Here is a 25,954-nt window from a genome sequence, read left to right as displayed (position 1 = left end):
AAGCTAGTGCTCACCAGGGAAGTCTGCTGCTAATCATGGTTTGCAGCCATTTTCCCGCATTTTTTATCCCGCAGACTTTCAGTCCGCATACCATTATCCCGCAAGGTCATTGACCTCGCATACCATTATCCCGCATTTTTTCAAAACGCATGTGCATTTATCGCGCATGCCTTTACAAAGAATTACGTTTTAAAGGCATGTATGGTAAATGCATTTGCGTTGTGAAAACCACGATGACGAGAGAGGTAAGTGGGTTTGTGTTAATTTTTTCGTGGGTTAGTGATTGTGTAGTGTAGTGTTGTGTAGTGTAGTGTTGTGTTAGTGTAGTGTAGAGTTGTGGTGGTTGTTTAGTGTAGGGTCATGCTGGGGGTAGTGTTTTAGGGTTTAGGGTTGTGTTGTAGTGTTTGCGTAGTGTAGGGTCATGCTGGGGCTAGTGTTTTAGGGTTTAGGGTAGTGTTGTAGTGTTTGCATAGTGTAGGGTCATGCTGGGGGTAGTGTTTTAGGGTGTAGGGTAGTGTTGTAGTGTTTGCGTAGTGTAGGGTCATGCTGGGGGTAGTGTTTTAGGGTTTTGGGTAGTGTTGTAGTGTTTGCGTAGTGTAGGGTCATGCTGGGGGTAGTGTTTTAGGGTTTAGGGTAGTGTTGTAGTGTTTGCGTAGTGTAGGGTCATGCTGGGGGGTAGTGTTTTAGGGTTTAGGGTAGTGTTGTAGTGTTTGCGTAGTGTAGGGTCATGCTGGGGGTAGTGTTTTAGGGTTTAGGGTAGTGTTGTAGTGTTTGCGTAGTGTAGGGTCATGCTGGGGGTAGTGTTTTAGGGTTTAGGGTAGTGTTGTAGTGTTTGCGTAGTGTAGGGTCATGCTGGGGGTAGTGTTTTAGGGTTTAGGGTAGTGTTGTAGTGTTTGCGTAGTGTAGGGTCATGCTGGGGTGTAGTGTTTTAGGGTTTTGGGTAGTGTTGTAGTGTTTGCGTAGTGTAGGCTCATGCTGGGGGTAGTGTTTTAGGGTTTAGGGTAGTGTTGTAGTGTTTGCGTAGTGTAGGGTCATGCTGGGGGTAGTGTTTTAGGGTTTAGGGTAGTGTTGTAGTGTTTGCGTAGTGTAGGGTCATGCTGGGGGTAGTGTTTTAGGGTTTAGGGTAGTGTTGTAGTGTTTGCGTAGTGTAGGGTCATGCTGGGGTGTAGTGTTTTAGGGTTTTGGGTAGTGTTGTAGTGTTTGCGTAGTGTAGGGTCATGCTAGGGGTAGTGTTTTAGGGTTTAGGGTAGTGTTGTAATGTTTGCGTAGTGTAGGGTCATGCTGGGGGTAGTGTTTTAGGGTTTAGGGTAGTGTTGTAGTGTTTGCGTAGTGTAGGGTCATGCCGGGGTGTAGTGTTTTAGGGTTTTGGGTAGTGTTGTAGTGTTTGCGTAGTGTAGGGTCATGCTGGGGGTAGTGTTTTAGGGTTTAGGGTAGTGTTGTAGTGTTTGCGTAGTGTAGGGTCATGCTGGGGGTAGTGTTTTAGGGTTTAGGGTAGTGTTGTAGTGTTTGTGTAGTGTAGGGTCATGCTGGGGGTAGTGTTTTAGGGTTTAGGGTAGTGTTGTAGTGTTTGCTTAGTGTAGGGTCATGCTGGGGTGTAGTTTTTTAGGGTTTTGCGTAGTGTTGTAGTGTTTGCGTAGTGTAGGGTCATGCTGGGGGTAGTGTTTTAGGGTTTAGGGTAGTGTTGTAGTGTTTGTGTAGTGTAGGGTCATGCTGGGGGTAGTGTTTTAGGGTTTAGGGTAGTGTTGTACTGTTTGTGTAGTGTAGGGTCATGCTGGGGGTAGTGTTTTAGGGTTTAGGGTAGTTTAGTTGTTTAGTGTATGCTAAAAGCATATTCGTTCTAAAAGTTTTCGTTATTTTAATTTGCGGCCTAATAGTACATGCAGGATTTTTTTTGCGGACTGATGGTATGCGGGATTTCGTCATATATTCGCTAATCATACTTTCTATGGTAAAATGAACCCCATCATTTTGTTCCTTTTTAAATTAAATGTTTTAAGAGTTACAACTTTATTCCAATCAAGATGGCTTCAGGTGTGCCATACCTTTGTAATAAGTAGGACTGTTAGCACTCTAATTGTTCTGGGCTACATCTGGCTGATATTTGTTTTTTTGTCTCTGGTGGCCATCTTTGGGCTACATTGGGCTACATTGGGCTACATTGGGCTACATTTGGGCTCCAACATATATATAGCCCAATGTAGCCCAATATATATTTTTCAAAGTTAATTTTCGTAAAAACCACTGGAGCCTATATCTTGAGACATAGCAAAGGCACATCGGGCTACCATTCCCTACAATTTTGCCAAGTTTGGTGTAAATCCATTTAGCCGTTCGGGCTAAAAGTGAGGCCAACCGCCCTATAGAAAATTGCATGGGAAAAACACGTTTTGGGACCCCCCTTTTTTCTCGGCCCCCCCTTGACGAAACCCCCCCAAATTTTCAGGGGCTGCTCAGAAACAAAATGTTCCATTTTCCTGAAAATTTCAGCCAATTCTGTCCTCAAACGCCAAAGTTATTCGACATAGAATTTTCCAAAATCCCATAGGAAAAAAATCCTAACTATATATACCTACTGGCTATCGCCAGTAGGTAATATATATATATTCACTGAAAAAACCATAGGTTATAGACCATATATAGTTAGGAATTTGCATTTACAAAACCTTGAAAATTCACTGAAAAAACCATAGGTTAGAGACCATATATAGTTAGCTGGACATTTTATTGACATAAAACCAATGAAATTCCATATATAGTTAGTTGCACTTACTATATATCGCGCACCCGCAATCCACTGCTGATGATGTCACATATTACATCATTCATGACATGGTCAGTGACATCACTGATGACATCACTGATGACATCTCAAATGACATCACTGATGACATCACTGATGACATCTCAAATGACATCACTGATGACATCACTGATGACATCTCATTTGACATTACTGATCACATCACTGATGACATCATTCATGTGATTATACGATGAACCTCTTCAGACTCTAATATAACCTTAGATACACTCAGTGTAAACAGACACTCACAGACTATCACTCATCCATGGAGTTACTCACACACCTAGTCAGTCTTGCAAAGAATCAATCACACCTCCATTTCCTCAACTATATAGTTATACACACCTTACTTATTGAAACGTATACTAACACATATTTACTCTCTTATACAATCCCTGATACAAGTTCACAATGATCCATACAGCCACTCACACATTCACTGGCTCTTATGCACAGTTATTTATATATGTCAACTCTCACATGTACTGTGTTTTACATATGTACTTACTTTGACATGTAGCACTGAGATATCCATTCACTCACCAATACACTCATGCACACAGTCAACCGCCCATACAGCTGTTTCCACGTGCACTTTTGAACCCATACATCTAGTGAATCAACTGCTCACACATCTATGCACAGAGTTATACACCTCCCAGCCACCCACACACACACTCAGTCTCCCATACAAATACTTGGGCAACCAATCAATAACCCATATAGTTAGTCATATAGCTAATGATCAACACATGCAGCAGATTACAGAACAACAGACACAATGATGCACAAATTAAAACAGTTTAGTCACTAACCCATGCATTCAGTGAGACACATTTATTCACTCACTCATACAGTCAGTCATGCACCTACTAAATCCTTCATCCAGACACTTATACATCCACTCATTATTCAATATGTAAGACATATTTTAACTTTACAGAAACATACAGTCACTGGATGTTGTCATCAGTGATGTCATCAGTGATGTCATTTGAGATGTCATCAGTGATGTCATCAGTGATGTCACTGACCATGTCATGAATGATGTAATATGTGACATCATCAGCAGTGGATTGCGGGTGCGCGATATATAGTTAGTGCAACTAACTATATATGGAATTTCAATGGTTTTGTGTGAGTAAAATAAGGTTTTTTAAATGCTAATTCCTAACTATATATGGTCTATAACCTATGGTTTTTTCAGTGAATTTTCAAGGTTTTGTAAATGCTAATTCCTAACTATATATGGTCTATAACCTATGGTTTTTTCAGTGAATTTTCAAGGTTTTGTAAATGCTAATTCCTAACTATATATGGTCTATAACCTATGTTTTTTTCAGTGAATTTCAATGGTTTTTTTAATAGCAAATATCAAAAGCTTTAAAATGTATTCTTCTTTAAATCGAAAAATATATTTTATATGTTTTTAATATAATTTTTTTATGTATATATATACATTTAAAAAAAAAAAATTGTTTCGCTACCCGTCCGCACACCGGGTAGCTTCCCGTTAGCTCAATTTGGTGCCGCGACCTGGTCCGCGAACCGGTAAACGTTCCGTTAGCGCAACTGCCGCGTTAGAAAACAACATCGTGATGCGTCGCGTAAGCGCGACGTATCGCGTTGCCGCGTAATGCGTCTTATGACGCGCCGCGTTAGCGCACCCGGAAGTGTTCCGGAGCGCGAACCGAGGCGCGAAGCGCAGCTCCCCGGAAGCGATCCGGGGCGCGTCGCGTAAGCGCGACGTATCGCGTTGCCGCGTAATGCGTCTTATGACGCGCCCCGTTAGCGTTAGCACACCCGGAAGTGCTCCGGAGCGCGAACCGAGGCGCGAAGCGCAGCTCCCCGGAAGCGATCCGGGGCGCGGCACGGCGCGGAGCGCGTAACGTAAGCGTAACAGGTCATGTGACTTGTTAATAAAAATTTCTATTGGTTCATTTCACTTTTGGTTTCCTAATGATGTAAGGCTAGGTCATGTGACCTAAAAATAACACTTTTCATTGGTTTAGAACATTTTTTTTTCCCAAATGATGAAAGCCCCCACCTTCTTTCCTCACTCTGACTTTCATCTTTGTGAGAGGAAGACCTGTTTTTGCTTATTTAAATAATGGCATCTGTAGTAGCTGCAGCTGGTGGACCCCCACCACCACCACAACCACCTAGGAAGGAAGGACCACCTCCACAGTTCCTTCCCAACCCAGAGGAGGAAGAGGACGAAGAAGAGGAAGAGGAAGTACAGCCAAGACAGTTTTTACGTGAGGAGCCCCGGATATCTCACCACAAAGATAGTTTTATTTGGCAGTTTTTTTCTTTTCCTCAAGGCCAAAAATAAGTGAATGCTCGCCACGTGACATGCCTCATATGTAAAGATGTTTTATCTAGAGGCACAGATAAAAAGTATAGTTACGGCAACTATACTATGCACCGTCATATGCAGAGGTGGCATCCACTGAATTACAGCGTTGCAGAGATGCGTCACCTCCAAGACAACCCACCAACTCCTGTGGCCAGTACATCGGCACAGGTAACTCTGTCGGGGCCAGAGGCGCGGGAAACGGTGCCAAACATTCAACAGAATTTTGTGCACATGAAGATAGTGTGCCTTTATTGTGGTGACCTACTCTCATGTGCAAATATGAGTATCAATTTGATAAACAGAGCATTTGAAAACCACAAGTGCTCAAAACGCCCCAAAAAATAAAAACATTTTTTGCTCCTGTTGAGCCCTTTGTAATGCCTGTTTTTCGTTGTTCCCCCTCAAAAAAAACAAAAAAAATATAAAACCGTTCAAAAAATACAAAAAAAGTAAAAAATTGTTCAGAAAAATAATAAAAAATATATAAAACAACAAAAATAATAAAAAAAAAGTTCTTTTCAGAACTACCTCTCCTTTATAAAAAAATTGCTAGAATGTTTAGCACTCTGGCAACCTCTATTTCTTTTGGTTCGCTTCCCGGTTCGCTCGCCGGTACGCGAACCGGGAGCGAACCAAAAAAATCATTAAAAAAAAAAGAAGAGTAAGTATAAGGGAAGGAAACAGAGAGTAATGTTAAAAGAAAGACAGCTATAGGGAGTAACACAGAGATACTGTTTAATAGATCTATTTACCGAAGAAAAGATGGAAGAGGGTATAATTGTGAAAAACAAAATAGATAAGGAAGTGGAAGAAAAAAAGTAGAGTAGAAGAATAATAAACAAGAGTTTCTTAGAGAATGTGAGTGAATGTTCAAAATAAGATTAAAACATGTGGAATAACAGAGAGAAAAAACAGAAAGCAGAAAAGAAGAAGTAACAGAAAAGGAATGATTGAAACAGCAAAGAAATGTAAATAACATAGGGGCATATTATCAACATAGGTGATAAAATTATCGCTGCTTTTGCGGAAGAAATCTGCCGCTAAAGCCGCTTTTGCGGCAGTTTTCTGCCGATAAAAGCAGCGATAATTTTATTGCCTGTGTTGATAATATGCCCCTTAGTGTGCTTGAACTACAGAGAGAAAGCATAATGAACAAGTAGTGAAAGAGTGATCAGTCAGAGACAGTGAGAGTAATAGAGACGGAGTGAGTGAACAAGAGTGAGGAAGTATGAGAAGAGAGGGACTGAGAAAAAGAGCGGAAGGAGTAGAGTAAGTAAGTAATAGAGAAAGGAATGAGGGAAGTAGCAAAGGCAGGAAAGTGAGGGTTAAAGAAATGAAGTAGTGAAACTAATAGAAGTTAAATGTGATAGAAATGTAACGAAAAGAGTACAAAACATTTACCTTATAATTGTCGTTAACTTAGTCACTTGTTATTTTTATACTTTCAATCTGTGAAAGAGAGAACAAACATTTGAAAAATATTAAAACATGTATTTAAAAATTAGAAAAGACAAGGGAAAAGATTGAAGGACAAACAGTTTTTCAACAACTTTGACACTTACAGAAGCCTCTGCTTCTCCATGCCCCTACACAGTCCTAAAAATATACATTTTAAACTAACAGTATCTTGATGCAGATGAAGTGAGGCCTATCTTGCAACATGGTGCATCTTTTGCACTGCTGCTGTCTCACAAAAGTGACGCAACGGTAGCGCAAAAGAGGTGCACAGCCATCATAAAACTGTCCCTAACATTTTAAATGATTGTTTCAGGATGCCAATAAGGTGTGTCCTATCCAGAGGTTTGTTTGAGGTGAGGCCTACTCAGGGTTGCAGATGAAATTTAGAGTTGTTGAAGAGTACAGAGGAGATAATACATGTCCATGCCTACCAATGAAGTCATGTCCACTTTACTCTTGAACAAAGGCCAGACCTCCTCTGTTTCCCTGGACAGGCCTAAACTTGATCTGCACAATGTGATTCATAATATTAGGAAACACAGATGATGTAATTGAAAAACGTGCAATTTCTTTTGCTCATTTCACAATCACATCACTTGTGTTTCCTTTGCTTAGGTATCTCATTGTGCAGATGTAGTCCAGCATATGAAAGAGTACGCAGAAGTGCAGCACTGCATGCAACAACTTTGACACTTACTGAAGCCTCAGCTTCTGCATGCCCCCTACACAGTCCTAATTATATACATTTTAAACTGACGGTATCTTGCTGGAGATGAACTGAGGCCTATCTTGCAACATGGTGCATCTTTTACACTGCTGCTGCGTCACAAAAGTGACGGAACAGCGGCGCAAAAGAGGCGCACGGCCATCATAAATCTGCCCTTAACATTTTAAATGATTGTTTCTAGATGCTGATAAGGTGTGGCCTATCCACAGATTTGTTTGAGGTAAGTCCTACTCAGGGTTGCAGATGAAATTTAGGCTTGTTGAAGAGTACAGAGGAGATAATACATGTGCAGGCCTACCAACGAAGTGAGTCATGTCCACTGCACTCTTGAACAAATGTCAGACCTCCTCTGTCTCCTGGAACAGGCCTAAACCTCATCTACACAATGTGATGTGTAATGTTAGGAAACACAGGTAATTTAATTGAAAAACGTGCAATTTTTTTTGCTCATTCCACAATCACATCACCTGTGTTTCCTTTGCTTAGGTATCTCATTGTGCAGATGTAGTCTATCATATGAAAGACTACGTAGAATGTGAGCACTGTATGCAACAACTTTGACACTTACAGAAGCCTCAGCTTCTCCATGCCTACTACACAGTTCTAAATGTATATCATAAATACAAAAAGTACAGAATTAATTATACATGTTAAATGGTTTATTTTTGCTGTTCTCAGAATTTATCAAATTTCACTAAAAACAGTGACTTGAAGGTATTCATCATATAACAGCGGGGAAAAAAAACACAATCAAAATGATTGTGTTTAAAAAACCCATATAACATAACCAATCAGAAATCAGAACTCCTGAAAAGTAACTTACTTTCCATGACGTCGAAGGATATCCTATGAACAGCTTACACTCTGTTGTGCTGTTATTATTTTCAGCCCGCCACTTTCTGAAAGAAAAGCTCCATCGTTTTGACAAATATGTTACATACAGTAAATGACTTCTCGCTCTCTACCGCACTTTTCCACAAGGCCAAATCGTGTAAGTGCCATTTATAACTCTTGGAATTCTTCTAAGCAAATCCCGTCATTTTGTATTTCCGCAACTTTCAGAAAGAAAACGTTCAAGATCACTTTCACAATCCTGTACTAGTAATATCTCACCCTTCTTGCTCACTCATGTTCCACATTTCCTATGACACTGATACTGCTTACTATGAAGCAGACTTACACTACCTCTATGACTACTACAATTATTTAATTCTCTACATCACTTTTAATCACAAAGCAATTTAAAACAGTAGATAAAATTATATCAACCCCTAGAATCATTATAGGCCAGTTACCTACCCTAAATTCTCTTTTCTGAAAACAGAAAGTAAGAATATTTTTAAGTAAAAAGGCAACATTGTATCATAGTCAAATAGGAATCATTTACGAAACAGCAGCTTTTTTTACATTTTCAATAAGCTGTGTAATAAGCGGATCTTGTCAAAGGACCATCATGTCATATAATAGCTGCAGTTACAAATGTTCTTCCTAAAATCAACGACTGTGTAGCCACAACATTTGTAATTAAAGTTGAAGACTTACTTTCATCAGGTTTATATAGTTGGAATTTTAAAATGACATTATAACGAAAAGTTTGGTCAAATAATCTAGACAGCATCGCAGACTTACATTACCTCTACTCCATGTTTTGATTGGCTGCTTGAATTAGCTTATAAAAAGAAACAGTTTTTCTAAACTCATTCAAAGTGCAGTTATTTTTCCATGACGTTAAGTGTTATGGTAAGAACACCGTTTGCTTTGGGAAATACTCTGTTGTCCTTTAACTAATCCGTGCCCACCACTTTCTGTAAGAAAACCTTCTTTTTTTCCAGGAACTATTTAAAACTCAAAAATAACTTTTGACTCTGTACTACACTTATCATCAAGGCCAAATAGTGTAGGAGCCATTAGAACCTCTTGAAATTCCTCAGAGCAAATCCCGAGATTCCTTCCCTAAAATTTTGGTTTTAAAAACACCAGGTAAGAATTTTTAAGGTCAAAAGGCAATATTTTTTTTAAAGTTAAAACAGAATCATTGCAGAATGACCAGCCGTTTCTAGACTTTAAATAAGCTGTGTAATGTCCTGATGTTGTTGAAGGACCGTCATGATATATAATTGCTGCAGTTACAAAAGTCCTTCCTGATATTGACAACTGCGAAGCCACAACATTTTTAATTAAAGTTGTCAATTTTGTTCCATCAGGCCTACATCGTTGGAACATTAAAATGACATACTGGCCATATGTTCGTATAAATAATGTTGACAACATTTCAGACTTACATTGGCTACACTCCATGTTGTGATCAGTTGCTTTTACTAGCTTATTAAAGGACACTGATTTACTGTCTGGCAAAGTTAAATATATAAATGTTTCTGAGTCTACACTAGTAGTACTTGATACCCTACAGTTCTCGCAGTCATGCTGCCATTGATAAGAAAGCCCAAACAGGTGATCTACATCTACACCTTCATCATGCAATACATCAAGCATATACATTAAAAACTCCTGACAATCTTGCTGAATATTTTGAGAGAATTGTTTTTGACCTGAACATCTGTCTAACAGATTTCGAATTTCAGACAAACTTTCTATTTTTGTTCTATCAGTGCTACATTTCTCTAACACAGAATTCAACAAACTGCAAAATCTTTGATCCGAATTGACCACAATCTCTTCTTTTACATTTTCTAGAGAAAACAAAACATTAACCACTACATTAGCATAGCAGTTGACACCAGAACTGTTTTCAAATTGAAAACCAACAACATCTTCAACAAAATCCTTTTTCTTTCTGCATATAATTTCTGGTTCATCGACTTTTCGTCTTTTTGCTACAACCTCCCTACTATTGGTCACATTTCTTCGTTTCCGGCCTACCACACGTTTCTCAAACCAAGGATATTGAGGCAAATGTGGCGCATACTCTCTTCTTAACCTATTGTATTCCTTAACACAATCTAGATCCGCACAAATGTTTGTGACATCACACTCAATCAAGTACAATCCCGATAAAGTCTAAACTCGTGACAATGCCACATATGCCATACCCTCCTTGAACACAGAACTGCCAATATTCACCAATGCACTGTCTACACTTAAACCTTGCGATTTATGGATTGTCACCGCATATGCCAAGCAAACAGGAAACTGCTTACGGCGAACATATAAGTCTTTCACAAGCAAAAACCTAGCAGAGCAACGACCAATTAGCTGTACTTCCTCAATGCCATAAAATTTAATTTTTAAAAATTCAATTCCATCTCTATTTCTGTATTTCACAAAATCAACAACATTACCCATTGATCCATTTACCAGACCTCTTTCAACATGTAAATTCCTTCTTAAAATTATACGGCAATTTAGGCACACATTCAGAGTCTTTTCAAAACCTGCAGTTTTAGATATAGTCTTCTCTAATGAATCCAATTTTGATTTCAAATTCTCAGACAAAATAATTGTTGATCCCATATGCTCTACTCTGTCAATAGCTTCCAGTTTCACAATCTCTTGGTTTTCTAAATGCAACATTTTGTTGTTGAAGATGGCACATTCTGCAAGAGATGGCATCAAACATATTCCAGATTTCTTCTCAGTAATTTTCTGAAAAATATTCTCAGGCACAACGTCTTGTTCTGGATACAAATTTGACAGTAATCGTGCATGTAAAGCTTCTTTCCCATGCTCGGTCACTTTTCTGATTCTAACATCTTGTAGAATATTCTTGTAATCTTCATCCTTCACCTGACGCATATTTTCATGCAGTTCAGCATAATTGAAGTTTAACCATATATTAACGTTGCCAATGCTCCCTAGGCACTTCCTGGTATCTTCATGCGTGAGCATTTTGAACACAGGTTGTCCTTTCACTGGTGTCAGCTGCAGAAGATCACCGAAAACAATGATGTGCTTGCCACCAAATAACACATCATACTCTGTTTTGAGAACTTCTTGCATTCTCAAATGCACAAAGGCAAGCATGACATTGGAAACCATGCTTACTTCGTCAATGATAAGAAGTTTCATTTTCTTCAAGACTCTTGAAACTTCACAACAAGCATCTCCAGATAACTTGTGGTATTGTAATTTGTTATTATGCTCCACTGGCAGCATCAGTAGACGATGCAAAGTAATACCTTTAATGTTATGTGCTGCCAGTCCAGTTGGAGCGGTGACAACACAAGACAGCGATGACTCAGTCCTTTTCTGCAAATAACATGAAATTGCTTTAATGAGGAAACTTTTTCCAGTTCCCGCTTCTCCACTCACTTACAGTCGGACAGGCTTCAACGACGTACATGAGCACTCTTTCTTCTCATGACTTAATCCATGATCAATTTGGTTGGTAACTTCGTCATATATTTTCCTCTGCTCAACGTTGAAATGTCTTTCCAAGTCTTCTAGGTTAACCGCATCCTCCTGAGCATGTGCCATGGCTCTTTCCACTTCAATCATGGCAGTGGCAGCTTCATTTTCGATAACTGGTCCTCCTAGTGGATCCTGACTCAATGAAACAGAACTCTGACTGTCCTGAGAACTGTCTCTAGCAATCTCGGCTGCAATCGTTGCTTCCTGCTCGATTTCCGCATTCAACATTTCTAGATATTTGGGAAAAACAGGACATTCTATGGTCTCCTTGGTGGCATTGAAAGAGTCTTAGTAACAGATGAAATCTCCAAGCAGTTCCTCTTCTGCACGCCAAGGCTTGAAAAGTTGCAAAAGTGCTAAATAGAAAAACTCTTTTTTCTCAGGAGATTCGCCACTCAATTTTCGATGGTTTACCAAGTGGCATTTTCTTTGCTTGACCAGACATCCCTCACTTCCAATTACAGCATACACTCCTTTATCAATATCTTCTTTGATGTTCCTCTTGAATATGTAATTTTGTAGAACCTCATACAGACAAACATTCTCGAGGTGACTGCTTCTATTTGGATAATATGTATCCAACATGTTGGTCTTCAAAATATCGGTACTGTTTGGCTCCTTTCCCGCCAAATACTCAATTTCCCGCACAGGTTTCAGAACTCGATTACGCGTTGCAGCAAGACCAAGACTCGCCCAAACGATACTCCTGGATTTGGCATAGAGACTTGCTGAAGACAACCGATTTCTCGATGTGACATCTTCAGACTGAAACTGTACAACTTCTTACTGAGGCTCTTTTCATGGGAAATGTCCTCCCACATATCCTTCAATTCTGTCTTTTCTTTTTTGGTGATGTAAGATGTCACATACCGAGCCACAGCCATACAGTTATCAGCCACAAACTGTATATCCATGTTAGCATTCCACATGGACAAAATCACTGGGTTGTAGTCGTTGATGTACTTGGACTCTTCGTTCCTTTTCAAATTGTATGTGTTTTTAGGTGATTTCTTCATCACATTATGTCGCAGCGAAGACATCAAACTGTTCACTCTTCCTTTAGAAATCACCGGTCGTGGAAAGGCGAAACGACATTTGGTGTAGAACTTGTCCTTGTTTCTGAATTTACGACAACAGTACTTTCCGCAACGATGGCTTTGGAAGCGTAGAACTTGTTCTCTTAGACTACCAATTCGATCAGTTCCGGTAGCGCCCCAATGTAACCCGGTAGAGAAGAACTAGCCCTCCCCTCTTTGACTGATGGTTCTTGTTGCCTGTCCTTTCTGTTGTCATTTAACAGAACTATTTAGCCTGCTGAAAGGGGTTGTGTTTCGACCGCTGGTTGGTGGAGACATTTTGACTATATTCTGGACCTGCGTTGTCGCGTAATGCGTCATATGACGCGCCGCGTTAGCGCATCCGGAAGTCATCCGGGGCGCGCAGCGCGTAACGTAAGCATAACAAGTCATGTGACTTGTTAATAAAACTTTTCATTGGTTCATTTTACTTTTCTTATTCTAATGATGAAAGCCTTGGTCATATCACCTAAAAATTACGCTTTTAATTACTTCCGAACATTATTTTCTCTTAAATATATGTTATAATGTTCCAGGCTAATGTACTTTCCCGGAAATTTTACAACTGTCCTGCAAGTAAAATATATTCTTTTTTCGAGAAAAAGAGCGTTTCTTCGTCCCATGACGGAGCCGTTGAGCAAAAGAGGGTCGACCTGCTGTCTTAGTCGCCGATACGCCTGAATATGAGATTCTTATCGATCACTTTATGTTGCAGGAATAGAAAACACAACAGCCCTTGACCATTTATCTTTACTGCGTTCCTTCGTATTATACCTTTTACCCTTCATGTAATTGGTCTGCTTTATTTCACTTGCCTTTTAATGATTCTAAAACAGTGACTATTATTAAAAACTTTACCAATGTATACACTACTACCATGTTTTCTTTTAAAAACCTTTATTGTGAAAATTTCATTATACAAATACGAGCCTATAACCACGTGGGCCTGCCACGGAGCAAACTGTAATCGTATATGATGAATAGACATTTACACTGTAGAGGAACGTAACGGGCGGGCCATTAGGTTGCAAAAACTAAGGTGTCTAACAGTTACGGAATCGGTGGACGTACATTTTATAATTAAAATACGACAGGGCCAGTTACAATAAAATTATCTAGATATACATTTGCGGGCAAGTACCATGGGTGACGTTAATTCGAATTTTCAACAGTACAGTAATCAATAACACATCAGAACTTAATATCAATAGGGATGTCGAAATATTCAATCAATTCTCGTCCCCGCCCGCCATGTGCTTCAAAACTGCATACGTATCTCGTGATTTCAAGGTTCTGCAACCAGTACACAACAAGGAGTTACGAGTCCCATTTATTCCGGCGCCATTTTGGGCGAGGACGGGCAGGTCCAGGATATAGTCAAAATGTCTCTACCAACCATCGACTATGATGATGTTCATATGCTGTATTTATTAGAGTAACACTCATCTGCCCACATGAAATTAATTTACCACAATCTAAACATGTCATTTTAATCTTTCCAAAGTTCTTCTAAATATTTGGGACCGTTTCCCTTGCCTCTGAAGCTCTCAGTGCCACTTCTTTGATGAATGTACTAGCAGGTCAGGGGTTCTCCTCCAAATCTCTCTTTTATGCAGCACTATAATTAATTGGTGCCACCTCTCCATATGACGATGCATGGTATAGTTACCACAACTATATATTTTTTCGGTTCCTCTGGAGAGTTCATCGTGGCAGATGAAGCGTGTAACATACCGGGCATTTACCTTTTTTTGCATGTACAGGAAAGGAAAAAAAAATCGAGCGTTCGAGTTCTTAGGTGTCCCAGGGCCATTTTAGTGGACCAGGCCCAAATCCAAAGAACAGCTATCTCACAGGCTAATGGGGCGACCCACGCCGAGTTTCAGCATTGTAGGATGACCACACAAGTACAGCAACTTGCTAGACATCACCTCGGTGCCATCCGGATCTCGGCGCCCCACTGCAGATGAAGTGCCTCTCAACTATGAAACCACCACGGTGACATCCGGATCTTGGCGCGTTGTGCTGCCTTCGGCCTATTCGCACATCGGTCCGCTACTGACGCCATCTCACAGGCTAATGGGGTGACCCACGCCGAGTTTCAGCATTGTAGGATGACCACACCAACTTGCTAGACATCACCTCGGTGCCATCCGAATCTTGGCATCTCAACGCCTAGTGGTATCTTCCATACAGAAAATATTGTTACGCTGCCTTTGGCCCCATTCGCACATCAGTCCGCAACTTAGACATCACCTCGATGCCATCCGGATCTTGGCATCTCAGCGCCTTGTGGTGTCAGTCAGAAAATATTGTTGCGCTGCCTTTGGCCCCATTCGCACATCAGTCCGCTACTGACACCATCTCACAGGCCAATAGGGCGCCCCACGCCGACTTTTACCATTGTACGATGGCCACACCAGTGGCACAACTTCCTAGACATCACCTCGGTGCCATCCGAATCTTGGCATCTCAACGCCTAGTGGTATCTTCCATACAGAAAATCTTGTTACGCTACCTTTGGCCCCATTCGCACATCGGTCCGCAACTTAGACATCACCTCGGTGCCATCCGGATCTTGGCATCTCAGCGCCTTGTGGTGTATTCTCTTCAGAAAATATTGTTGAGCTGCCTTTGGCCCCATTCGCACATCCGTCCGCAACTTACACATCACCTCGGTGCCATCCGGATCTTGGCATCTCAGCGCCTTGTGGTGTCTTCTACTCCGAAAATATAGTAGAAAATATTGTTGCGCTGCCTTTGGCCCCATTCACACATCAGTCCGCTACTGACACCATCTCACAGGCCAACAGGGCGCCCCACGCCGACTTTTACCATTGTACGATGGCCACACCAGTGCCACAACTTGCTAGACACCACCTCGGTGCCATCCGGATCTTGGCATCTCAGCGCCTTGTGGTGTCTTCAAATCAGAAAATATTGTTGCGCTGCCTTTGGCCCCATTCGCACATCGGTCCGCTACTGACGCCATCTCACAGGCCAACGGGGCGCCCCACGCCGACTTTCAACATTGTAGGATGGCCACAGAAGTGCGACAACTTACTAGACACCACCTCGGTGCCATCCGGATCTTGGCGCGTTGTGCTGCCTTCGACCTATTCGCACATCGGTCCGCTACTGACGCAAACTCACAGGCCAACGGGGCGCCCCACGCCGACTTTCAGCATTGTAGGATGGCCACACCAGTGCGGCAACTTACTAGACACCACCTCGGTGCCATCCGGATCTTGGCGCGTTGTGCTGCCTTCGGCCTATTCGCACATCGGTCCGCTACTGACGCAAACTCACAGGCCAACGGGGCGCCCCACGCCGACTTTCAGCATTGTTGGATGGCCACACCAGTGCGACAACTTACTAGACACCACCTCGGTGCCATCCGGATCTTGGCGCGTTGTGCTGCCTTCGGCCTATTCGCACATCGGTCCGCTACTGACGCAAACTCACAGGCCAACGGGGCGCCCCAAGCCGACTTTCAGCATTGTAGGATGGCCACACCAGTGCTGCAACTTGCTGGACACCACCTCGGTGCCATCCAGATCTTGGCGCGTTGTGTTGCCTTCGGCCTATTCGCACAGCGGTCCGCTACTGACGCCGCCTCACGTGCCAACGTATTTTCTCCTAATTTTACACCCTATGCCGCATAACAGGTCATGTGACTTGTTTATAAAACTTTTCATTGGTTCATTTTACTTTTGGTTTCCTAATGATGGAAGGCTTGATCATGTGACCTAAAAACAACACTTTTCATAGGATGAAAACTTTTTTTTTTCCCCAAACGATGAAAGCCCCACCTTGTTTCTGGATGTTTCAGACTGAAGCTGGCGTCAGCATGAAAGCACCACCATCTCGTAGCTCAGTCGTGGTCATTCCGCGAGCAATCATGGCAGCCGCTCCCCACCAGAAGCCTGCAGGAGTCGGAGCCCCCAAAACTTTTGATGAATTCTCAAGGCGGAGGGGACGCTTTCGAGAATGAGGTCCAAGACCTAGCAGACAAGCGTCCGATTTCCAAGGTGTCCCAGGGCCATTTCAGTGGACCAGGCCCAAAAAGGAAACAGCCTGCCGCCATTTTGAGAGTCCTGTGACAGCCGCCTATCGCTGCACCGCAAGAGTGGGCGCAACTCAGCTGAATTGCGGCTTTTGACACAGTGGACCAAAAACGGATGGAATGGCAACTGAAACGGTAAAGGGGCGCCCCACTACAACAGATGACACTCCACCTGGAGAGGCCCGTTCACGCCGCCTCCCCCGGGGCGCTCCACGCCGTTATTCGGAGCAGCATTGTAGGATACCAAAACCAGTGCGGCAACTTACTGGACATCACCTTGGTGCCATCGTTCTGCTGCCTTGGAACTATTCGCGCAACAGTTTGCTACTGATGACCCACCCCCCGCGACGCCCCATGCCGTTATTTGCTGGGTGGCAACTTACTAGACATCACTTTCGTGTCATCTAGATTTCAACGCGTTCTGCTGCCTTGGAACTATTCGCACAACAGTTTGCTACTGATGACCCACCCCCCGCGACGCCCCACGCCGGAAATCTGGACGTTGTGCTGCGTTGGGACTATTCGCACAGCCGACCGCTACTTCGTTGTTTTTCCCTAAAAATGTTTATATGTTATTACTATTTTTGTTTTCTTGTATATATTTATAAATTATTAAAGTTTTATAATCTTACTACTTTGTCGGAGTGCTATATATTTTTAATGTGACACATAATTGTAAAAACTTTGATGTACAAACAGTCATCCCTGGAATCTTCCGCTTCAGGCTCGGTCCCCTCCCCAATCACAATACAGGATGGTTTTCAGATAATAGCAACGCTTCTGCTGTGACGAATCTCATCGAGTGTGGGCCTTGATCTACTATAACTCCTTTGAAGAGGGGTGATTCTTTACAGCTGTGGCCATAAACTACATCTGCAGGGCTAGCTGATACCCTAGGACCAGCCTGGACAATCGGACACAGAGGAAAAGGAGTGTCAGAGGGTGCGGTAGTGAATAGGGCATAAGGGAGGTGTCGGGCGGGCACAGGGTGTGATTCTCAGGGAACAGCAGCGCAGATGGGGGAGGTTTATTACCCATGCATAAGACAGAGAGCGAGGGTGACCACTGCCTGGGGGAGATGTTTGCGAGGGTGGGGAGCCATGCTAAGGATCGACAGCGTGCACAGAGTGGGTCTGGTCAAGGCATCTAAAATGGCTGCCGTGCACGACAAAAGTGTGGCATTTGAAAAAAGACAAGATGGCGCAGACAATGTTTTTCAACACTTCCTGATTTCCTTCGAAACGAACGTTAACAGACGTTGGGGCATATTACCAAAGTTAAGCGATATTTATCCCTAACGATGCTTAGCAACGCTTTTTTTACCGTCAGAAATTATCGCAGATAAACCTTGCTATTATCAAGGTTTATCGGAAATACGATAAAAAACGACCGCAATGCATTAATATCGCTGAAAACACAGAGATATTCATGCATTACCGAGCTAATGCTCTTAGCCATGTTATCCACCTCCCATTGGATAACATGGCTAAGAACTGCTCAGGGCAGGTGGTAGCTTTTAGAGATATTTGCCCTTATCTCGAATATTTCCAAAAGTTGATAATAGGAGATAGCGATGTTAGCGACTGTTTTCAGTCGCTAACATCTTGGCATGCCCACTTTGCATGTCATTAGTGATAAATATCACTCACATGCAAAGTGGGGCCCAAGATGGTCGCTATCTTCTACTAGCCGTCGCTAACTGGTGTTAGCAACAGCTAGGTAATACACATATAATTTTATCTCCGCGAAGCGGAGCGCTGTTACAGATATATATCTTGTTTCTGAACGTTAATTTCTCAAAATGCACTGAAGCACATATATTGAGACCTAGCAAAGGCACATCGGGCTACCAGTCCCTACAATTTTGCCAAGTTTCGTGCAAATCCATTCAGCTGTTCGATCCTACCGAGAGACAAGATGGCGGCCGCTACGGACTGTTTGGAATGTTTACAGACACCGGAGAGCCAATCAGCTTCGCTTCGCAAAGCTCCGTAACGCGAAAAGTACGCGAAGCGGTGCGCTGTTACAGATATATACCTTTTTTTGAACGTTAATTTCTCAAAATCCACTGGAGCACATATATTGAGATCTAGCAAAGGCACATCGGGCTACCAGTCCCTACAATTTTGCCAAGTTTCGTGCAAATCCATTCAGCTGTTCGATTATTATTATTTTTATTTTTTTTTGCCCCGCGGGGCCCTTTTAAAACCTCCACATCAAACCTAGGGGGTGAGCGACAATGTACTATGCCCCCTTATGGTCATTTGCCCCTTCGCTTCGGCCTCCTCTTGTCTCTCGATCCTACCGAGAGACAAGATGGCGGCCGCTACGGACTGTTTGGAATGTTGACAGACGCCGGAGAACCAATCAGCTTCGCTTCACAAAGCTCCGTTGCGCGAAAAGTCCGCGAACCAGAGCGCTGCCCGGTCCGCTGTTACAGATATATATCTTTTTTTAAACGTTAATTTCTCAAAATCCACTGGAGCACATATATTGAGACCTACAAAAGGCACATCGGGCTACCAGTCCCTACAATTTTGCCAAGTTTCGTGCAAATCCATTCAGCCGTTCGGGCTAAAAGTGAGGCCAACCGCCCTATGGAAAACTCAATGTTAAAAACACGTTTTGGGACCCCCCTTTTTTCTCGGCCCCCACTGGACGAACCCCCCCCAAATTTTCAAGGGCTGCTCAGAAACAAAATATGCCATTTTCCTGAAAATTTCAGCCAATTCCGTCCACAAACGCCAAAGTTATTAGACATAGAATTTTCAAAAAACCCATAGAGAAAAAATCCTAACTATATATACCTACTGGCGACCGTAATATATATATATATTGCAGCGTGATCAAGGGCTTTGCAGCTCGAAACGCGTCGCTGGTTCTGTTTATGGAATAAATACCATCTGTTGCTGACTTTGCTGGTCCGTTTACCTCATTTCATGCTGGCGTGGAGGCGGTGTCTGCGAGCGCAGAGCGTGCTGAGGAGGAGTTGTTAATCACATATATATATATATATATATATATATATGTATTATCTTAGGAAATAATTTATAGAAGTTGGCATTAACTACTGTATTTTGTTCATAGAGTCTATATTACTTACTTTCTTGTATATTTATTTTTTGCTTGTTGGTTTTATTTATAACTATTGGTGCATTTCTTATTTTTTTTTTTAGAGCTTTCTGAGGCAAATTATAAACAAATCCAACATGCCCCCTCCTCCTCCCCCCACCCACCAATTCTATAGCACATCAGTATGGCGTCAGACACTTATCCGCACATTTTCCAATAAGTACACAGCCATTTAGCCAACAACCCTATCTGTAGGGCAGGCGGCGTTCAAAGCACGTACTTATGCATACACACGTAGATCAGACAACACGAGGAGGCAGCAGTATCACAGCCCGTGACCCAGGCACGCAAATCAGGAGATTACTCAATGTCCCATGTGCTCCAGGCACTGCACCCCCTCCACCTAGGTCTCCTGTGGTTCAACATCCGGGCCATTTTCTGCGCTAGCCGCTACGTAGGTTTGGTAAAGCCCCCAGAAGTTCTTGGGTCTGCTGGTAGGAGAGAGGAGTTCACTATGAATCTCAGACTGTGTGCAGCAATACATCATATCATGTGCCCATCTCTTAGGTGTTGGCTTCGGTCCTCTCATCCAGCAGCATGCCACCACTCTCCGCGCAATTATAAGCCCCATGTCAGCCAGCCTACAGACTGCTCTCGGCAACTTTTTGGTGTATCCTATCAGAGCTATCATAGGGTCAGGGGGAATGACAACCTTAGTAATGGTGCTGAGTTCAGCAAAAATCTTGACCCAAAAGTCATATATCCCCGGGCATTGCCACGCAAGGTGTAGGAAATCAGCGTCAGGAGAATGATACCTCTCGCACTCCGCTGTGGTTCTAAGACCAAACCTGAAAAGCCTAGCTGGCGTATAATATATCCGATTGAGGAATTTAAATTGGACCAGCCTGTGTCGTCCGTTCAGAGAGATCTTCCTAGTGTTGGTGCAGCAGTATGTCCAAGTGTCATCGTCCAGCACCATTTGCAAATCTAACTGCCAAGCCAGTCGCACCTTGGTATATGTGTTTTCCCTGTGGGACTGTGTCAGGGTGTACAAATGAGATAGCAATTTCTGTGGGGTTGTGACCATAATGACGTGCGTGAGTTCTTTCACCTCCGGCGGTTCTGCCATGTGCCCCCCCAAAAGATCAGAAAGAGCGTGGCGTACCCTAAAGTATTGAAATCTCATCAGTGACGACGGAGCATCCAGACCATCTATCACCTGTTCCCAAGTTTTGGCCCATCCCCGAACAGATCTCCCGCCGTCCTAATACCGAGTTTCCGCATAGCATCTAGTACCCCCTTCTCGCGTAGTGGAGGCAGCCACCGGGTCCAGTCAATGGGCATAATAGGGGAATACAGCAATGTGCCATTTTGCCTCTGTAATAGGTTGCTCCACGCATGATTCGTGGCCGTGAGTGAATTTAGGGTTCCCGTGCGACGATCAGTAGGTTCAGAAATCGTATGTGGGTGGGAGAGTGGTCGGGCAAACAGGGTCTCCATTTTCACGTGTGGTATGTCTCTGCTCCCATGTACCCAAGTGTTTAGGTGAGCGGCCTGCGCCACTCTGTAATATAGTTCTAGGTCCGGCGCGCCAAGACCTCCCATATTGTATGGTAGTGTGAGGAGCGATCATTTCACCCTGGGTTGTCCGCCCGCCCACGCAAGCCTCGTCAGCTCCTGTTGCAGCCGCTGAAAGAACGTCTTGGGGAGCACCATCGGGATGGACGTGAATAAGAATAAGAATCTGGGGAGCACAACCATTTTCATGATGGCAATCCGCTCCATAAGAGAGAGCGGAAGTTTGCACCAGGCTGTCACGTCATCCTCCAGTCTGCAGAAGGCAGTACCATAATTGGCTCTAAATAAGATCTCCGGGTCCGTATGCAGTTGAACACCCAGATATCTAACCATGTCCGTGGTCCAGGTGGGCGGGTATTCCATGGTCGTAGGTAGTGTGATAGGTGTCAGAGGGAATGCCAGTGACTTCGACCAGTTTACTCGCAGACCTGATAGTGCGCCACTACTTGCCTGAGGACCAATGACAAGTTATTGTCTGGGTCTCGGACATATAGCAGTGTATCGTCCACGTACATCGACACCACTATCTTGTAGTTCGGGAAACATATGCCTTCATTACCATGGTATTCCCGGAGGGCGCAAGCCAGGGGCTCAGCCTCCAGTGCATACAGCAGGGGCGAGAGTGGGCACCCCTGCCTGGTGCCTCTAGTGATCGGGAAGGAGTCTGTCACCAAATCGTTAACCGCATGCGTGCAGTAGGATTTCCGCCCGTACGCTGGGTTTTAGGGATTCGCACTTTACATGACGAGCTGGGCTCGTCATGAGCGTGCGAGGAGGCTACCTCATGACGAGCCCAGCTCGTCATGAGCGTCGAAGGGGTTAATTCTGATTTTGGCGCGTGGCAGACAATACAGAGCTCCAATCATTTGTAGAAAAGGCTGTCCCAGACCCATGCACTGCAGTACCTTTCTCATGAACATCCATTCCACTGAGTCGAAGGCCTTCTCCATATCAAGGAAGACTGCTAGCGCTTTTCTGTCTTGTCGGGTATGTTGTATCGTGCCTAAGACAGTTCGGATATTATACGTCAGGTTCCTGCTTGGAATGAAGCCCGCCTGCTCCGGAGCTACCAACTGGGGCACCAGGAGAGCCAGTCTAGTGGCTAGGACCTTAGTGAATAGCGTTGCGTCCACATTCAACAGGGACAGAGGTCGGTATGAACTACAGTCCTCCCTTGGCTTGCCCCGTTTCGGGATCGCCACTAGAAGCGCCTCTCTCATCGAATCCGGCATTTTGCCCTCGACACAAACGTCGTCAAAGAGAGCCGACAGATGTGGAAGCAGCTGTTCTTTAAAGGCTTTATAAAAGCCCGCTGTCAGGCCATCCGCTCCGTTTGTCAGAGCTTCGGATATTTCATCTTTTTCTATTGGGAGCATGAGAAATTCCCTTTCCGAGTTTGATAACATGGGGAGGTCAATATGTCCAAGGCAATCCTCAATGTCATCTTCAAGGTCCCCACCCTGCGTCATGTAGAGGTCTGCGTAATAAGTTTTAAACGCGTTGGCTATGTCAATTGGGTCAGTGAGGGCCTCGCCCGTAGCTGATTTTACCTCTGTAATTTGTTGGCGTTTTCTCCCGCCACCAATAACCCTGGCCAGCAGCGCACCGGGTCTGTCGCGCTCTCCATACACTCTAGCCGTGGCATACTTTCCCATGTGCTTGACTTCTCTGTCTGCTTCGTCGTGGTATTCTTTGAGTAACATTTTAATTTCTTCGCTCACCTCACTATCAGCATGTTCTCTCTGCCTCCTTTCCAGGGCTTCTAGCTGTTTCTCACGGTCTGCTAGTCGTGTCCGAACAGCCTTCAGTACGCCCGAGTCTTTGGACATCGCAACCCCTCGAATATATACTGTGAATGCCTCGCAGACAGTCTGGAAGCTCTCCACCGAGCCTAAGTTAGTGTCAAAGAACACAGCTATAGCCTCAGCCAGCTCACCCCTGAACACCGGATCTAGTAGCGAGTATGGCCGAAATCGCCAAGTAAAGGGCGGGATAGCATTGCCTTGAGGTTCCATCTCCAAGAGCACGGGCGAGTGGTCCGAGAGCGTCCGGGGAGGACACTACATTTACTAATCGAGGCTAATCTGGAATCCGGGACCAGCCAATAGTCAATCCTGGTGTGTATGTCGTGATACGCAGAGTAGTGGGTATAGCCTCCTTGTTGCGGGTTGCGTGATCGCCAGGCGTCCTCCAGGCTTAGGCACATCATAGCGCCTTGTAGCTCTACTGCCACCTCTGCCTGCTTGCGGTGTGGGCCAGCAGACCTATCACGGATAGGGTCTAGGGTAAGGTTCATATCTCCCCCCCCACCAAAGGTCATTAGGGTTATAACATCGGAGTTTGCTCGCTAAAGCTCGATAAAATTTGCGGGAGTCAAAGTTGGGACCGTAGGTGTTGATGATAACCAAGGACAAAACCATTCCAGTGCATCTAGAAATTGTGTATCGGCCCTCCGAGTCTGCCTCAAGTGTTTGTTGTGTCAGCTTGGATTTGGCGTTTACCCATGTCATGACACCCCTGGCGTGTGAAGTAAAGCCCGCAACCGCCACATTGCCCTCTAGTCCCCTACAGTGTACCTGAATCAAGGCCAGTTCTATACTATGGCGCTGCAAGTAGCTTAGCACTTTCCGTACTTTTCTGTGGTCATTGAGGCCTCGCACATTCCACGTGAGCGCCCTAAGTCTGTTAGTGCGTCTACTGTCTATGTTATCTGCCATCGCATTGGATTAACTTCAGTAGCACGTGTGGAATCTAGGAGGGCCGTGTGATCGCGCTGTGCGTCACGTGTGCCCTTAGTGCGTACTATGCTGTGGTGCGTGGTGCAGAAATTTGGTTGCCCGGAGTTCAGCGTATCTGCCGTAGAACAATAAAGTTTCTCCCCGCCCATTACTCCACCTCCCCCCCACAGCAGACCAACCCCAACTTAGCCTAAGTAAAAACCCCTTCCCTCCCCCTCCCATAGCAGACCAACCCAAACACGGCCTAGCATGATAAGACCTCCCCCCCCAAGCAATCCCAAACAACTCAAATAAGCCCCCTTAGGGGCCAACAGTGCACACAGCGCTAGGGCCGAGGTTGCCAGTGAAACAAGAAAGTCTGTCGTTGCAAGTTTACATCAATATCACCCCTGGCGCCATCACCACTAGTGTAACGATCAACTAGAGCTATACTTAAGTCTTTATGACTCCCAGGCCTCCCCCAACAGTCAAGCAGCCACTCCACCAGCAGCGCTCAGGCAGTCCTTGAGAGAACACCGTATCCAAGGGGGGTGCACCTTCGCGTTGCATGCCGCCGCATGTTGCTCAAAGTCATGCAATAAATGGGGGAATGGAAAGTTCTCACCAGATCGTAGATCAGCTTATCACTAGGCGGTGTCTCAGGACTTCGTTGCCGTTCTCCGCCCAGGCAGAGTGGGGCCTCGTGGATACAGACCCAGGCTCCAATTCAAATGCTAGGTCTCTCATCGCTCAAACCGAGCGCACACCCCCCAGTTTTAGTGGCGCTCCTATTCCTGGTCGTCCATTCGGCTGCTCTGTCCCTCCGCGCCGTTCGGACTTCTGGGGTTGCTTTTCCGTTCCTTGGCCCACGTTTTAAGGGCCTTTTGTAGGTCTTTAGGGTCCGTGAAAAATCGGAATGGCCCTGGCGATTAATTCATAACTTCGCCGGGTAGAGCATAGTGTAGTCCAGGCTGAGGTCTCGTAGTTGCTTTTTGTAGGGAGCAAAGTGTCTGCGCTCTTCTTGAACTTTCGCCGTGAAATCCGGGTACAGCGAGATGTCAGCGCCCTCGTATTGTAGCTTCCCCTTCTCTCGAGCAATCTGCAGTGCCGTGTCTCTGTCTCTATAATTTAATAACTTGGCAATGATTGGTCTCGGGGGGGCTCCCGGACGAGGGCGGGGACCCAGCGTACGATGCGCCCTCTCCACTATAAACATGGGTGAGAAAACATCATATCCCAACAGTGTAATCAACAGTTTTTCCACGAAGAGCTCCATTTTTCCTGTATGTGTCGACTCCGAAATACCCGTGATCGGTATGTTAGATTGCCGAGAACGGGCTTCTAAATCTTCTGACTTATCCTGTATGACCTGGAGCAGCTTGTTAAGTTGTTTGCGGTCTTTATCCAGATCCACCTGCGCTTCCTCAACTTCGGTCAGGCGTCTCTCCGACATGTCTAGTCGCTCCGCGTTCTTGTCCACTCTCTCTGGCATGCAGTCCATTCGATACGTCAGGGTATCAAGCTTAGTCCCTATAGACGCCATACTGTCTTGCAGGCCCTTCTCCATTGTGATCAGCAGTTCTTTAATATCCGCGTAGATCGTGCCTTCTGCACCCTTAGTCTGCTGTGCAGGCTCCGGCTCCTGGGGCTCTGGGGCCTTGGTTCGGCGTTGTTCGAACGGGATTTAGTTTGGGTCTTGTCCCCCTTTCCCATGTTGCCGCATGAGCCGC

The sequence above is a fragment of the Lissotriton helveticus genome, chromosome 3_1, assembly GCF_964261635.1.
Source record: "Lissotriton helveticus chromosome 3_1, aLisHel1.1, whole genome shotgun sequence".
In the NCBI taxonomy this organism is placed as follows: Eukaryota; Metazoa; Chordata; class Amphibia; order Caudata; family Salamandridae; genus Lissotriton; species Lissotriton helveticus.
The sequence above is the reverse complement of the archived record's forward strand: the minus strand, read 5'-3'. Positions refer to the sequence as shown.